The sequence below is a fragment of the Amblyomma mixtum genome, chromosome 7, assembly GCF_055824585.1.
Source record: "Amblyomma mixtum isolate Tamu chromosome 7, ASM5582458v1, whole genome shotgun sequence".
In the NCBI taxonomy this organism is placed as follows: domain Eukaryota; kingdom Metazoa; phylum Arthropoda; class Arachnida; order Ixodida; family Ixodidae; genus Amblyomma; species Amblyomma mixtum.
Window position 1 is genome coordinate 45,595,728 of NC_143018.1, and position 17,423 is coordinate 45,613,150.

The window sequence follows — 17,423 nt, forward strand, 5'->3', positions numbered from 1 at the left end:
CACCCATGCACACAAACACATTCACGCTTGCGGACATAATGAAAAAAGAGTAGTGTGATCGGTGCAGAGAGAGCAAGAAATTTTTCAACAGCATTAGAGCCAGCCGCATCACTGGGATATTGAGTGGTTGCAATACAAACCGGAAGGTCGCTCTCGTAAGGTGACTTTGAGCTCAACATCCTTCGCCAAAACCAATTAAAATGACACTAACTGCAGCATTTACCGTCGAGAAGAAGGATTAATTCATGCGGAGACAAAATTTTCTGGCGATTTCTTTGCAATTACTCATTGAGGGTGTCACTCGTGGCCTTCTTTTTGGAACTAGTTGTCGTGGCAGAGAAGTTACTCGACAAGTACTGACACCTACGCCACGTTTACTCGTTGCTCGTTTAGATGGGATGCATCGAACTGTGCTTGGGGCTTCCATCGGCCGCCCTATTTTCATAACAAGTTATTCACGCCACAAGGTTGTTATCCAGTGAATTCCGGAGAACTCTTTGGTTTCAGAGTATGAACAGATGCATGCCTGTACCAGCAGTTATACACCAGATCCACTGTGGCTCTGACCTCATGGATATTATTTTAAAACCTCCTTATGGACCAACACAAGGGCGTCCTCAAAGATCAGGGACTCATATTTTATTTATGTAAGGTACGCTAAGGACCTTTGCGGGCATCGGGGAGGGGGGATTCATTTACGAAGACCAAGCAATTTATCATACAAAACATCAAAGAGAAAAAAGAAAAAAGGAATAAACAAGCTAACAATATATGCACAACGGTACCCGTACCCAACCCTTACTCTCGTGCCAGTAGACAATGTATCAGAGGGAACTCACACTCATTCCGTCCTCAGCCACCACAACCTGCACAAAATCTAAGACAACTGCGGCCTCGACATTCTCACGAAGGTCGAGCCCTATGTGTTAACAGCTCGCATAAACTACGTTTCTCATTTCACAGGGGCTTGGGCAGGGCATGTAATGCGAAGGCAAGATAACCGCTGGTCCTTAAGGGTAGCGGAGTGGATTCCAAGAGAAGGCAAGCGTAGCAGGGGGCGGCAGAAAGTTAGGTTGGCGGATGAGATTAAGAAGTTTGTGGGGATACGGGCTGGCCGCAGCTGGCGAAAGAAAGGGTTAATTGCAGAGACATGAGAGAGGCCCTTGCGCTGCAGTGGGAGTAGTCAGACAGCTATGATGATGGCAATTGCAATAAGCGCGATCGGAACTTTCGCACCGAAAGCCACGCCACCTTCAGCCTAACTTGCTTATTAAAAACTTGACTAGTGAGCAAACAAAACCCATCTGCCTCAACAGAGAGTGTTGTCACTGGCAGCCCTTCTTGAAGTCTGTGATCAGAAGCTCTTCTGACGCGTTGGTAAACTACTACTCTCCTGCTACATTGCCAAATTATCGGATTAGAATATTCGTTGTTTTATTCTTATGCGAAGCCCGTCTCATTACCACCGAACTATACCTTTCGAGATGATGGCTTACTCTTTGAATCTTCATTCAGTACCGCCTCGTACTGACGTGCAGGGGTTAAACTGCCCCTAACTTGACTCCGTCCCAAACTATATACCTGAACAAGGAAGGCCTAAAGCCTTCGGACGGAATTCAATGGAGGCTTTTTTGAGCGCTTCACTGCAGGGGTTCAAGTCCCTTTTCTCATCGCTGACATCCAGGTTCTCATCTGCACTAAGCAATAGAAAAATGCCAGAAAGCTTCGTAACTGTGTCATTTTTGTGCTAACGAGTAATCTACACACACGTGCTTCAGTAATATTTTAAATTAATTAATTAATTACAAAACTTTTACATTACAAATGTCGTAATAAACATAAAACCATAACGCATTTTTTTTACTTTAAAGGGCCACTGACCAGGGTCCGGACATTTTTGAAAAACAAGCCCACTGCATAGATGAGGCATCGAAGATAACCTCTGCAAAATACTAGAGCCATGCGCGCCCCGAAAAGCTGCGAAAATTCAAATCAAAGCCCGTTCGTTCTTTCCTTCCTTCAAAAACGGGCCCGGCCCACTACTCTGCACCCCGCTGACGTCAAGGGGGGCTACTTTCGCTAAAGGCACTCCATTGGTGCATCGTTCTGACTGACGGGAGAAGGTTGGGCGTAGCCTTGGCGTCGCGTCGTCTGCACAACGCTTTCCGCAGCGCCTTCTGTTCTGGCTCATGCCTACAAACCCGCATGAAGGAACAAAAAAAAAAAAAAACTGCGGAGGGAGCGTGCGGCGACAGCCTTGAACATAAAAAGTAAAAAAACAGTAAAACTGAGGGAGTTGGCTCGCCCCCCCCCCCCCCCCCCCCCCGCCGTGATCCCGTCACGAGACGCTCTGCGTGCGCGCTCCCTTCTCAGTTTCTTTTCTTCTATGCGAGCCCCCCAAAACAAGGTTTTAATTAGTAGTGCAGCAGAGCCTTTCCCTCGCTCGCCCACATTACCGCTCCGCACACATACCGCTTATCTTTCGTGCATCTTGCGTACGCCTTGACTCCAATGAATGACATATGCTTTGGAGCGGAGAAAAGACACAAACACACAGAACACAAACACGCATGGAGAAAAGCAAACGGGCGGTTGCCGGGTCCGCGCTTCGCCGTGTGTTTCGAACACAACCGACTTCCGCCCCTCCGCTCGTGAAACGGTGGGGAGGCCTAAAAGAAAATGAAAAGGTGGCTCGTTAACTGGGAATGACAAACAGATGTATGAAAGGATGCGCTCGCTAACAAGTCTAGGTGGTCGAGCCGATCGCGCCTCTCGATCGTTCAGTGTGCGGAGAAAATGCAAAAACCAAGAAAAGAATTCTATTGAAGGCGGGGCCATGACGTCGCCCTGTGACGCACTCCACAGACACCACGCCTCCGGCTTACACCGGAGAAGGAAGGGGTGATTTTGCCTTGCCGAGCCTACTCGACGAGGAGCGGGAGAGAAAAATTTCGAGGAGGGAATGGAAGGAGAGGAGGCTCGCTCAAAGTGAGGTAGAGAGTGTCTGCTGGCCGCGGGTGGGCAGGGGGCCTTTAAACTAGTCATCAAAAAAAGCAATTCAATTCCATGCCACGGAAAGCCGGTTGAAGTAGATAACACGATGGGTGACGAGAGAGCAACCAAGCAGCTTGACTCATTCAGTCCTCTCGGTGTAAATATTCAGAGGGTTACGTCATAAAGAGTGCCATTGTAATATGAGTGTTGCGCCCAGTTGATAATTGGACGGTTTACTCAATACATCCGGCTGGTCACGCTTTAGTAACACGGTTTCTCTACTCGACACTAAGCATACGGTGGCAACACACGCGGATTATGAAAGTGGTAGGGCAGCTTCCCACGTGTCGATGCAACAAATTTCTATGCTTACCAAGCCTTCTACGCTCCTTCTTTACTGGTTTTATTTTTGCGCAGAGTATTGTTGCTAAGGTTCCGGCGGTGCGGTTTGCCATTCCCTAATTAATTGCGCAGAAGAAACCACCGTGGCGCCTTTACAAACCACCACTCCAAAAACAAGGTCAAGAACAAAGCTCCCGAAGGAGACAATGCGAGAGGAAAATTAAGGCCACGGTGTAAAAATATTCCAGTAAAATCGAAACGCGAAGTGAGAAAACCAAAGAAATGAGCACATCAAAGCGAGGCGTGTGAACTGGCGCAAAAAAGGGAATAAAATGGGAAAAGGGGAAAAAACCAAGGCACGACGCATCCCCGCTCATGCCCGTGAGACGAGCGTGCCAGGCGCTCAAAAGGCCAAGTATAAAGAAAGAGCCGCGAGCGAGAAACCAAGCAGGGAGGTGTATAAAAAATAAGATGTACGCTAGGGAAAAGTAAAAACAAAACGCAGGCGACCCGCTAGAGAGAGGCGCCAGGCGTGAGCTAAGTAAGAAAGGAAAAAAAAGAACGCAAGAGCCAAGAGAGAAAGCGCAGTCTCGTTGAAACCGAGGCAGAGGTTTCCACGTTCTCGTCCTCTCCTTCGCTTCCCTAGCCGCCCCCAAAAGCGAGGTCTCGGCCGAATTGGAGGGAAGAGAGGGGAAAAAGGGGAGGAAAAGGGTGGCGGAGGAGAACGAAGGAAGGAAGGAAGGAAGAAGGCTGCTGCGAAGCTCGCCAGCAACAAAACCGAGCAGCGCGAAAGGGACGCGGGTGCGCTCAGAAACCGGCGCGTTCCCCGCGGCGCGCTTCCCGAATGACAAGGGAGAAAATGAAAAAAGTATAGGGATAAAAGGGGGAAAAACATAAAGGCGGGTATAAAAACGCGCTGGGGAGGAAACGCGCTACGCGGCGGCGGCGGGAACCCGGCGCAAAGGGGAAGCGATAAGGGAAAAGAGGAAAGCGCGTGCTCGGGACACGGAGCCGTAGAAGGAGGAAGAGGGAGGAAGAAAGGTCACGTGGGCCCACCTAAAAGCACGTGCACCATGACGTCACGTGTCACGTCACGGCGAGGCTCCGCCCCCCAGGCAGGGCGTTCCGCGCTGGCCGCTGGCCGGGGGCCGAACTTGGACGAGTCTGTGGCGCGGGCTCGACTTCGAAGGGTGCCCCCTCGTGCGACGCCGGCCGCGGCTGGGCGAAGAGCGCTGCTTGGCCAGCCTCGCTCTGCGGTGAAGCGCGCCTCGTGTGCGCGTGGCCATGCGGGACTTGCGGTGAAGTGTGCGCTCGCCTTTTTTTATCGTGCCTGTGCGCGCCGCTGCCTGGGGTGAATTTTCTTTTATTTTGCTGCGTGACCCAAACCAACGACGAGTGACTCGACTCGAGGTGAAGTGTTGCCGTCTGATTAGTGTTGGAAGTGCGTGACGAACGGATTGTGGACCGTGACGTTCCCGCTGGCGCGGAGGTCTGTCTCTACTTTTCGGGTCGCTCGTCTTCCAGCTTGGTAGGGACCAGCTCGGTGTCACAACAGACCGGGGGGGCGGGTGGACACTTTGACCACGGCTGGGCGCGTGGCCTCGGGCTGACCGCGGCACCTGTCGCGGTCGGTGTGATGGCGCCACGAAGGTGAGTCGCCGGCACGGCCCGTGTCACGCCGTCTTTTTCGTCTCTTGTGAATGGTACCGTTCCGGATGAGCATCAGAGGTACTGCCAACGGAAGCAGTGTAAGTAAGAAGCGAGTGATTGTCGTCACGCTTCAAATCGCGCTCGAAATGAATGTCGTAATCACTGCGTCCATTTAACGCACGTGGCTTTCGCACTGAAAATGACACGCAAAACTACGATCAGTGTAGTCTTCTTCACCAAAGAAGGTGATGAATATCGGTTCCACTCGTATAGTTTCGGAGCGTCAGTTTCTCAAACAAGACCATAGCGCTTGCAATTCGCACCCTCAAATGTGCCCTCGTTGCAATGTTGTATCTTCTGACTTCCAGCTGAGATTAGCATGCATAAAGACATCATTTCACTGTCTAATTTTTTTTTAACTTTTTGTCTCGCATGTTAAGTTCAGGGTCCAGCTCTTATAAGCCCTCGTCAAGCCCTGTTGGGCTCTCTGCAGCATCAGACGTGATTAAGACTCTTGTCGTCATTACCTCTGAGCTTTACAGTACTAATGCCGTTGCGCTGGTGTGCATGAAGTTTTCCTCACTGTGCTCATTGTCAGTTTCGAATTGGTCGAGGATCTCATTTTCTACAAACCCACTGTAGCACGAACTTGCAATAAGGCCGCTTTGAAGTTGTGTCACTTTCGACTGCAATTTGTGGCTTGTCCCCTCATCTTTGTTTTGTTCGTTTATGCCTTTTTGTAAACACACGCAATGTCAATTCGCAATTAGATACAATTTCGAAAGCAAAACCTCCTAGTTACCTAATGATTCAAGCTAATAAAAAGAAGAAATGGTCTGCTAAATTACCGCCAAAGCCCAAGTGTTTTGAAATCTAACGAAGAAGACGGGTTGAGATATACAAAACATATGAAAATGGCAATGCTGTGTATATATGGTGGTTAAATTCAGTGCCATAAACTATTAAGACACGGCAGGGTATGTGCATATACACACATTCAATCTGTGTTTCGACCAAATGACGTTTCATCAAGCACTTAACGCATCTGAAACACTTTTCACAGATAAACGCTATTTTAGAAAGTTTTAATCCTTGCACAGTGAATTCCAGTAGGCAATTTTGCACAAAAATATTAGTTAGAACCCAGTCTCAAAATTTATGATAAAGGGAAGTTTCTTATGTTATAAAATATGTTATTTCCTCTTTCACGCTATCTTTTCCTAACGCGAGTGAAACCTTGCGATTAATGGCTACACTGACACACCTGCGTCTCTGTGGTGGGCACCTGATAACGAAAGTGCTTTTTCATAAACAGAGGATCATGTGATGAATGCACAGATTAGTGCTTCATTGTAGCTTGTGATGCCTACGCAGTGCCCGCCGCGGTGTGTCAGTGGTTATGGTGCTCGGCTGCTGACCCGAAAGACGCGGGTTCGATCCCGGCCGTGGCGGTCGAATTTCGATGGAGGCGAAATTCTATAGGCCCGTGTACTGTGCGATGTCAGTGCACGTTAAAGAACCCCAGGTGGTCGAAATTTCTGGAGCCCTTCACTACGGCGTCCCTCATAGCCTGAGCCGCTTGGGAACGTTAAACCTCATAAAACCAAACCAAACCTACGCAAAAGCAGCGTCGACGTCATCACCTTAGTAAAACCCGTAATCTACGCGCACAAACGCTGCTTGAGCAGTAACGCACGCTGTTGTTACATTAACAAGTACCTATAAGTGGTAAGTGGCGTGTATCGAAGAAATCGCACTAAAAACTCGAAACTTCTGATCTGGAAACTTAAGATGAACACGTTCGACATGTTTGGTGAGTTCTAGTTAAGGTTAGTTGTTTTGTTTCGGCCCTTTTCTCAGCAACATAATGTGGTCTGTATCATTCGACACCAAAAAAATAAAACAATTTTGCTCATTCCTCGTACCATGGCCACAAATTAAGCTTTTGATGGCCGTTTCACACACAAAAAAAACTAGAAACACAACTTCATATTAACTCATTGCTCGTACCATGGCCATAAATTAAGCTTTTGGTGACCGTTTCACACACAAAAAAAAAGCTATAAAGGCAACTTCATATTAAGCGCAACGATATCTATGTAGCTGCTTCAAGCTCAGCGGCTAGTTCACTATTTCAATAAAGAACAGTCAGCGTCAATATGAAAGGGTTCGCGTTCACTAGGCCGAGCAAGACCAACAAGTTTTTTTCTGTTATGATGATCGCTAACTGAGCGAAAAAATGGGGGGAGGGGCGATGAAGGACAGAGGAATGAGGACACCGATTATGTTAGGCGTTTTTTCGTCTCTGTTTCTAATAAAAAAAAATGAGAGGAAGCACTTTATTCGAGTACGCTAAGCCTAAATCGATCACGCTGACGTTCACTCTCACTGTGCAAATTTCTTATGCATTGTTACCCCAACACAAAGACATGGATGACCAGCCATCTTTTTTCAGTACCCAAAGTAGCCGACAGACTGTAAGTGCTGATGAGAAATGAGTCAGCTCTTCAAGAGAGAGAGAGAGAAAAGGACGGAAAAGCAGGGAGGTTAACCAGGCGATGCCCAGTTGGCTACCCTGCACTTGGGGAGGGGAACAAAGGGGAAAAAAGGAAAAAGAGCGGCAAGGAAATGAGTCTTCTAAGTGACCAGCGCTCGTCGGATCACCGAAGCTCTTCAAAAAACCAAACAAATCCTGCCCCTACCCACCCACAAACCGTGGTCGTGATCTAATACATTCTGCCAGCTTCATCTCTTCGGGCCTCTGTACAAGCATTCTACAAATTGCCACTTCTTCCTCATGCCTAATCTCTAGCTGCCCAGGTCTCCCTTGTGTGCTTCTTATCATTAAATGCGCTGCTATCGACCATGGTCGGCGAAAAACCTACTAAAGCATGGTGTCACCAAATAAGCCGCAATTCAAGAGAAGGTTCGGCTCCAGCCCTTCACATTATCCAACAAACACCCAAAACATTATGGCGGCCTTTCGGCGAGACTTAATGTTATACTGTGTACCGAGCCTACTGCAGACAATCACATGCGCATCATCGTCATCATTAGACAATTTACGTTCACTTTATTTCTGTTTAGCCCAGTCCTTTACTAGATACTGCCATCGCATCCCTATATACCTTCCACCTAACCTTTTTCCGTCTTCCACTACCGCTGTTTTCATCAAATGTACTCGACTACCCAAGCTTATAGGTAGAGCTGAAGACAAATTCACACAGTGTACCAGCTACGCCTAAAGCGTGTGTCCTTTTAAGCAGTGATAAAGTGGAGAAGCAATGCAGGATAACCGGCAGGTTCTTGGACGGAGTGGATGAGCTTCGCTCCCATCATTACGCATACCACTTCAGTTCGAACTAAATAAAAATTTATAGCACGCGGTGGTCAAATAGTGGGCCATTTCTGGTTTAAAGATCTCCTGTTGCTTGCATCGAAGATGCAACAGTTTGTGCCGATGGGTTTCCAACTTCAGATAGCGATTACGCTTCAACCACTTTTTACTGTTTACAACCCTCAACGACATGACGGGAAACAACTTCTTGTTAATGAGAAGTTCAAACATCAGCCAGAATTTTTGCGGCGCACGGCAGCCTCCGCGATGGCTTAGGGGTTATGGCGCTCGGCTGCTGGCCCGAAAGACGCGGGTTCGATCACGTCCACGGCGGTCGAATTTCGATGGAGACGAAATTCTAGAGGCCCCTGTACTGTGCGATATCTGTGCACGTTAAAGAACCCCAGGTGGTCAAAATTTCCGGAGCCCTTCACTACGGCGTCCCTCATAGCCAGAGTCGCGTTTGGACGTTAAACCCCTATAAACCTAAACTTTACAACACACAGGAAAAGTTCTTGGGAAGCAGCAAGGAGAGATGAATGTTGCGCAACAGCATCTACAAAAAAAAGTGGCAAACCTCAGTGTCCATAACTCGCAAACAGTCGGCCACCCATACCCGAGCAGAACATATTAGCGTGATATGCGACGGAAGATCGCTAGCGAAGATGACACTACGCCTTGAGGAGCAACGTTTTTGTTCCAGATAACCAAATGTAGATCACATCCACTTGTCAACAATCAAAGGTGTATGATGCGCTTTTCTGTCACCAACACGTTGCGAAGTAACACTTGCGCGAGTGTCCACTTCAATTTGGGGAGTCCAGCACAAATCTACTGCATTTATTTCTGGAGGAAGCGCAAAGCGTACCTTTTTCGTACTTTTTGCCTCCTGGTTTGTCTATACATAAGTCTTCAGACCAAAGTATGAATTCACTGACAAAGATTTCTGACCATCAATAGCCGCTTCTAGTGCTAATGTGACACCAACGTCTATTGTTTCGATGGGCGAAGGGACATCAATTTGCAGCCAAAGCTTTCTTTCTTTTTTTTCATTTTAGCTTCGAGGGATTTCGAATTAGGAGGTTTGTTATTCAAAGCGGTTCATCTGGATGGGCTGTGAAGGCATAACAACAACAAAAAATAAGCACCAGAGTTCATCTATTTTAGTGCGAGTATTTCTTGAATATAGTAGCTCTTTTAGGCACACATAACGCTTGTTTACATACAGAGGCCTTCATCAAGAAGAAGCTACGCGACTGGCGCACAGCTTAAGTAAAAGAAATTAAACATAAATGGTGGGAACGAGTGCATTTTCAAGCTTGAACATTTTTAGCTTTCTGATAGGACCAACTGGCAAACCCTTTTCATGGTGGTTCGGTCTTCCCCTACACAAGTCTCGTTCTAGTCATAAAAGCGTCAGTCTCGACTAAAAGGTGTAACCCATTAGCAGTCATTCAGTGTCCGCGTTTCCTCATTGTGAATAACATATTCCTTTGTTTGGCAACAAACCCGAGCAGTCATTTACGTGACTCTTTTCAGCTTCATCAGTATTCGTGCATCTGTAGCGGCCACACTCCGTCAAAGCGAAATAATGTGACATCAACTGAGCTATTTGTGTGAAGCTAGAGTTGAAAAGAAAAGAAAAAAAAATCTCCCAGAATTTCCACAGCATTTCTGAGTGGATCAGTGAAAGCGTCCGTTACACCACATCCCCTGTCCTATCCCGTGAAACCGCTCAGTATACTGCCACGTCTACCTTGATCAAATGATTATAGCCGGAGACGACTCAAGAACGAAGCGGCTTTTCCCTCACAAAGGACCCCCTTCCAGCCAATGGCGTCGGGTCATTCTCACGAGCCCTCTAGCGTGACAATGCAGGAAGGGACCGATGAAAGGGGATTGTCCCCTCCCTCCATAGTCGGGGATAGTCTTCTCACTGCATTGTCGCGCCGATCCGTGCACTGTCACTCTAGCAGGCTCATGAGAATCGTCCGGCGCCATTGACTGGAAGGGGTCCTTTTAGGGAGGGAAAGTCACTCCGTTTTTGAGTTGCGTCCGGCTACAGATGTAGCCCGAAGTAGACTGTTCAGCTTGGTAACGGAGCCATCGGCCATGGTTGAAAGCGGGTATTTTTCCCATGGCATATTGAGACGGCTACATCGACGCCGAAGCCGATAACCGCAGAGAAACCTCCCAAACAGCTATCGATAGAGGTCACGTGATTCTCCTATACAGTTACCGTGGTGATTAATTCAACAATTTGAAGCGTTTCGTCTCTACAAATGGTCATAGTTTTCGCAATTTTGTATTTTTCGTCTAAAAGCCCGTGAGCTCCAAACAAAGAACTTACTAGTCGAGCGTATTTCGGGGAAACCTTCAGTGTGGAGTAGACTTCAGTTGAGGAGTAATTACTCATTAAATTCGAGTCACATTGGAAATACATTCGACTAACACCGCTGCCGATTCGACTTTGCCCTACCATCTGCTAGCTGTCCTGTTAGCTTAGTTGGCAGAGCGATTTCTCTGTATAGGCGGTGGCACAGATTTTGATTCCCGGGCCAGGGTGATTGTTTCTTCAATTGCGAAGCTTCCGAAAGAGCTGTGTAGCTTTCCATTGCAGCTGTATGGTACCGCTCAAGGGGGACTCTAATCAGTAATAACTCCTTAATAAAATGGCGTACGGTTCCAGTGGAATATTTACTGCTTCTGAATATGACTCAAGCACGAAACAGTCGCAGTCCTGCAACATATACAGCTGCGTGTCAAGCGTTGTGAGGTTAATACTCGCTTGCTACGCACTCTACTTCTATGTGTTTTGAGGCCTTTTTTTTTTCTTGCGCACTCCGGAGCCTTACGGCTAATGGATGAAAACTTAGCCCAAGTTCTTCAGGAAACATGAACTTCTTAACACAGCGTACAGACGATGACTAGCTCCTTTAAATTTTGCTAGGCTGCTCTCATGCTAATGCTACATCACAAGCAGGAGTTCATTTAAGTGGTCATGGTGCTTCATAAGCTTTAAGTATGACAAATACCAAATTTAAGCTTCTGATTCTTCTTATATTTAAAATGAATATAAGAAATTTAGCGGCCCTGTAAGATTGTACAGGTACCGACGACGACAGGTGTGCCTGACAGGTGTCCCCAGGTGTCCCAGGAGTGGAATGACAACTACCAGGGATCTATGAGTGCAAAGTCCGCACGTATGGCAATTCCGCATATATTGCCATTAATTAACTAGTTAACGCTATCGCTTCATACCCTTATGGAGGCGCTAAAGTGTCCCCTCCAAATTTTCTTGCCATGACTGATGTCATTAAGTGGGCTGTAATCGGCTTGCATTAAAAAGTACAAACTGCGACGAAATCAGGATGCGTCAAAAGACTCTCCGTGTAAGTACTTCCGGCTAATAACGCATCCCGTGCAGGCAAAAGGAGTTCATCGAGGCGTTTTAAAATGAGATAATGTTGTCAGAATATCCCAACTCCGGCACCAGTCGATAATACGCATCTTTTCGTTAAACTGACCTACGCGGGCTCTCTTTGAATTGCAGTAGGAAAGCCGAACCTTTTCACAGAGGTGACAGACCACAACCTGTTAATCAGTCTGCCAACAAAACTCTCGGGAAGGTCTCTGAACGAACTTCGTACTTCGGACGGAAAAACCACGTCTCTCTGTATCCACCTTTCATTAGTTCGCTCTCGCAACAGCGTGCTGCATGCAATTTTTTCTTAAAGCACAGGATATGACATTCAAGCGACCGTAAAATTAAGCTGAATTATACTTTTACCACCATAAGCCATCTGTGCACCTGTAACTTCTCAAGGTTTCGTTAAGGGTGATCAGCGCTAAATATCTAAGGCAAGACTGCAGAAATATTTCAAAGAATATATTTTATATTACGTCCAGTTTTTTCTTTCGAAGGTCGAGTTAAAGAGCCTCGGTATCGGCAGTGCTGCTCTCAGATTAGCTGCACAGACTGAGCTGAGTCGACAATCGCCTAAAAATACGCGAAAACCTGAGTCTTAATCGCAAATCTCCGCAAGTTCCAAGTACCCAAGAAGCCCGTATATGATCTACTTTCCTTGCGCATGTTATTATAGGTAGCTTCTAAGCTGATCACAGAACGCATGTGTTACATAAGCAACTCTTTTCCGCCTCGTATTGTAAACGTGCGCTCGGGCTTGGGAAACGCTGTGGAGGCGAAGGAGATTGTGCTGCCATCTTGTTAGCCTAGCGTGGTGAAAAGGCCGGATGGGCGGTGCTTTCTCAGACGATGGGATCCTCGCTACTACTGCGCAGCCTGATCAGTTTTAAGTATAATCATCTCCGCTTCTGCGCAGTACTTTTCCTCTACCAGACGCAGAAGACGCATAAGATTAGAACATACCTCTGCATCACACGCTCCCGGTCCGAAACCTCTTATCTCAGCAGCTTCGGGTGAGCTTCACTGTCATGGACCTAAGCTACGTATTTTCTAACGTGATAGGTTAAGTGTCAATGGTTGAACATGCTTCATTTTTTTCATCAGATATGCTCGAACCTGTAAAGATAAGCTTCGGGTTACACAATTTTAACTCTGCAATCTCGTTGGCTAAACGGAGAATGAACATTGAACACATGCCGATATTTTTACTGATATATATGAGACCGTAATCAATACACTTGCTTACCACAGCCAAATACGCGCGTATTCTACTTGTCTTGCCCCGCGGTGGCACGTTCGCATGTATGAAACTTAAATTGTTAAATGCTTTAATTCGTATTTTTTCGTAACATCTCATTATCCACCACCAAACATTGCTAGTGGGCTGTCCCAGAAATCCACGGAGAAAATATCTCGAATTCTCCCACGCACCGATCCCTACTGAACCTGAATCGATGGAGTGCCTTGAACTCGAGGATACTGGGCGTCTGGCTAGAGTATAAATGCGGATGCCGTTAACTAGTAACGAAGCGGTTATCTTCCACTGAACAGAAGGAACGGACTACGTGACAGCACAGCACTAACTGTAACCCAAGCAGCACAGATAATCAGCCCAATATTGGCAATGGATGGCTTACTATGCTCCTTTGTATGACAGGCTTTTGCCAACCCTTAAAAAAATTTTGTTTAGGCAGTCTATGGAATGTCTATAGACTTCCGTCTATAAAGTCTACAGTTTCTCTATAGACAAATCCTCGATAACATCTATAGGCAATACATATGCTATAGACAATCTATAGATTTATGGCCATACACTTTTAGTAGACATTTTCTATAGACAGCCTATAGACTATGAATAGACAAAAATAAATATCTATAGGAAGTCAATAGAGTCAATAAGAAGTCTATAGACTGTCTATAGACTACGACAATACGTAAACATAACCAGGCTTGAAAAAGCTTTCAAATATTCATTAGAGAGAATAAACTTCTGCCGTCCTTGAACTCCACCGAATCACGTTGCGGTTGCCATGGCTCCGTCATGGCGACGGCCCCGCAGTGACGCCAGCTTGAAGGGGTCACCTAAGGCGGTCACACACGCTGAGAGTATTAGGCAACGAGGCGGACGCTCGAACGCAAAGCAGCCCCTCTCCGACACCGCTCAATCTCTTTCTTCCGGAGCGCCACACGCTTTCGTCACGACCGCTTTCCCTAGCCATGGTGTCGCCACCACACGAGACGGGGCAAAAACACTGCGCATGATTGAACCTGCGGTCGAACGGTTCCACCCAGTCGGGTACGTGATCCGAGCTTGTCAAGCTGTCTCTCGGACAATCTTGCTAAACTAACCAGGCGTGCGCTCTCCCGGCTCATGTTCGCATGTAGAACTGTTTACGCCGCCTGAACACAGGTTTGGGACAATAAGTAACTGGGCGTGTCCTGAGGTGGCCCCGTGCAGCTTCAAATATTCCCGAGTATGTGGGAGCGGGCATTTCATAGGTACAGGGGCTAGTAAAGATTCCCGACCACTTTACTTGGAGATAGCAAGATGGTTTGCGTGCGAATATTGTGATGTGACGGCAAGCCGATGACTAAGATGAGACTACAGATAGTGGATGATTTTAATGACGGATGACCTGGCGCGAGCACTCCTTCCCGCGCCACTGCACAGTTCGTCGTCTTCTAGTACGTCATAGTATTATTCTAGACCTCCTAAAGCAACAACAGGCTTATATAGATAGTACTAGAGCAGGGGTTCTCAAACTGGGTTCCGCGGAACACAGGGGTTCCGCGGGCTGTCTTCTTGTGTTCCGCGAGAACCCTCACCGGCCCTGACCCGGCAGCTGATATGAGACTGGCTCTGAGTGCTACTGAGCCACGCTTTGACTTGCTTTTAAAAGGGAAGCAGTACCACCCATCACATTATTATTTGTATTAATCTGTGCAATAAACATTTAACCTCTGCAACTCTCTCTTTGCAAAAATGCACTCGACAACATTGCTGTTAAGTGAAAGCGGGGGGGGGGGGGGGGGGGGGGTTCCCTGGAACTTATTGAAGGCTTTTGGGGTTCCTCCAAGCAAAAAAGTTTGAGAACCCCTGTACTAGAGTGCTCTTTGGTAGAAGCGTTTCGTGTGGCTATGACTACCCCAACAGACACAGAGCGTTCTTCGCAGTGTATGCAGCATGAAAGGTAGCTAAGCAGGCGGCGCAGAAACTAATGAACACATTGAAGCCCACGACTTATATTTAAACAAGCGTGCAAGAACGGTCACTTCACAAGAGAACAATAAGCAGACAGGATATCCTCGAATTTTTTGGGGGGTCATGAAATAAATAAAAAAGAAAAAGCTGCCTAAATTGCCACTTAATACTCAAGAAAACACACTGTTAGGCCTTTAAAAACAAAGCAGAAAGCACAGGATTGAGATCTGGGGGGGGACACCTATGCTCAGCCTTAAGGTTATCACAAGATAGCGTTAATGGGCTAATAATGCCCATATGTGAAGAATTTGAAATTCTCCCCTTTACATTCATAGATTGCTAGTAGTCTGATGACTACTAGAAATCTATGAATGTACCCCTCCTGGCGCAGTAGCGCGCTGGTTGAGTGATGCTCCACTGCTCCGGCCGGTTTCGAAACACAGCCAGCGGTGGTGCCTGTGAGACTCAGGTTGCTCATCCCGAGCAACCGCCCACGACCAATCATTTCGCTACCGCCGTAACCAAACTGCAATGGTGGGCAGTTTGCTCCCAATCCGACTGGCAAGTTGGCGCCTGCCACAGTGGGCACGTTGTAATGACTTAGAAAGGTCAAGTGATTTAGGTGGCGCATGGGCCACCTGCTTTTCGCTAGCAACGCCAACGACGCCGTATTTTACGCAGAATAGGAGACTCAACTGTTTCGCGTTGAAAACTTATTGCGTGTGTGCTCAAATCGTCCGGCTGCAACCGTGGGAACGAATAAAGCGGCAGGGCTTCATTGCGCTAATGAGTGTTCTGTAGAGGCGGCTGGTTCTTCAGAAAGACCGCTCTTATACGTACAGTCGGGGAAAAAAGTCTCCGGACCACGTGTTCCTCAAACGAAGCTTATAGCTCTACTATCAGACAGCGACTAGAGACCGCGCTTGCGGAGATGAAAGAACAAATATTTAACTTTTACCTCCACAAGTGTGGCCTCCAGCCGCCGACTGATAGCAAAGCTATCGACTTCGTTAGAGGAACACGTGGTCCGGAGACTTTTGTCCCCGACTGTACAGTGGAGGCAGTTTTTTGATGACGCTAAAATGCGCCTACAATCCGGGTACTATAAACATGACAATTTTGACAGCCTGGCACGTACTAAAGACGAATCGTGAGCTCGCTGTAGCGCAGCTGTCGTAGATGATCAGGTAGATGATCATAATTGATTATGCAGTGGCAATGTTAACGCGAAAAACATAAAAGGCGTCCGCTACGTACTGCACCACACCAATTGCGCGCTGCGGCTTATGTTCCAATCATGAATGAAGCTATTATTTTCGTGACCTTATTTTCAGGGCAAATACATGCCTTCCTCATTTTAGTGCGAAAGGACTTATACGTTTGCTAACACCGAGCAAGAATCTTGTCATCGTACGTACGTCCGTACCTACATACGATCTTGTGCGGTTGCCTAGCAACCCGAGTTACTGCCCGAGCTAACCGGAGTTACTCGGGTATGCTCGGGTAAGTTCGGAGGAGCGTCGCACCTGCTGCGCGATACGGTGCACGGGAAGACGAACATGGCTCGCACAATCCCTACCGGCAGCTGAGATAGAAACCGCCACCTGCCGGAGCAGTGGCGCATCGCTTAACCGCTGCGCCACTGTGCTGGTAGTGGTATATGAGGACTCGCCGCCATCTACGATTTTAGTGTACAGAATCATCAATTCTGCATATATGGGCATTAACCCACTAAAAATATCGTGGCATACCCTTAAGGCAGAGCCTAGGTGCCCCCTCCAATTGAAGAATGAACACCTGCTTTCGCACTTATACGCGGTTTAACAGCGCTAAACACCTACCAATTTTTCAGTAGCTTTTTGTTCAAAGTGCATACCTCTGGTGTTGTGACTAAGTATGCCCGTGGTTTGTCCTAAAGGTGATACGAAATAGCATTTCTTAGATTCCTTAGTTCAAAAAAAGAAAGGTGTCCTACGACTATAAGCCTTTTTAGCTAACCTCCCTCGCCTTCTTAAGCTCTTTAGCGTCGCGATAATTTTGAATTTCTGAACGCTCTTAATATATAAGCAAATCTGTTAACAGAAAAAAAGGAGTTCTGAAATTTTGGTCGCGATACCAAGTGGTCGGGTGCCAGAAGTTCAGCCGCATCACTGTGCTCCAAATTTCGCGCCTGGAAACACCACTAAGGTACGGAAGGAGATTCTTGAAAACGGCAGCAAGCCATCTACTTTCTTGTGTGTGACTTCTCAAGTTTTTACTTATGTATGCCTCCAGATATGGGAACCTTTTCGGCAAGTTCCGAGATAAATTTAGTTGCTCGCGCACGCGGTGTGCAGCAACACCAAGAGTATCACTACTCCATTTCATTACTAATAACACGAAGGATTCAAGTTTACTCTAAAAGGCTGCTGATAAATGCGTTGTTTTCCGTTGCGTGGTGCTAATGGTACGGCTCCTAACGAACAGGAGCT

At 47.1% G+C, this 17,423-nt stretch overlaps 1 protein-coding gene across 6 annotated transcripts in view; it reads left to right on the forward strand.

Moving 5' to 3' along the window:
* Nucleotides 1-4,512: 4,512 nt before the first annotated feature.
* LOC149335886 (uncharacterized) overlaps nt 4,513-17,423 on the forward strand; it is a 279,896-nt gene continuing 266,985 nt past the window's right edge. For all 6 annotated transcript variants that reach the window (XM_089552426.1, XM_089552429.1, XM_089552430.1 and 3 more), the window contains exon 1: nt 4,513-4,986. The gene's annotated coding sequence lies outside the window, so the exon portion shown is untranslated. The remainder of the gene's footprint in view (nt 4,987-17,423) is intronic.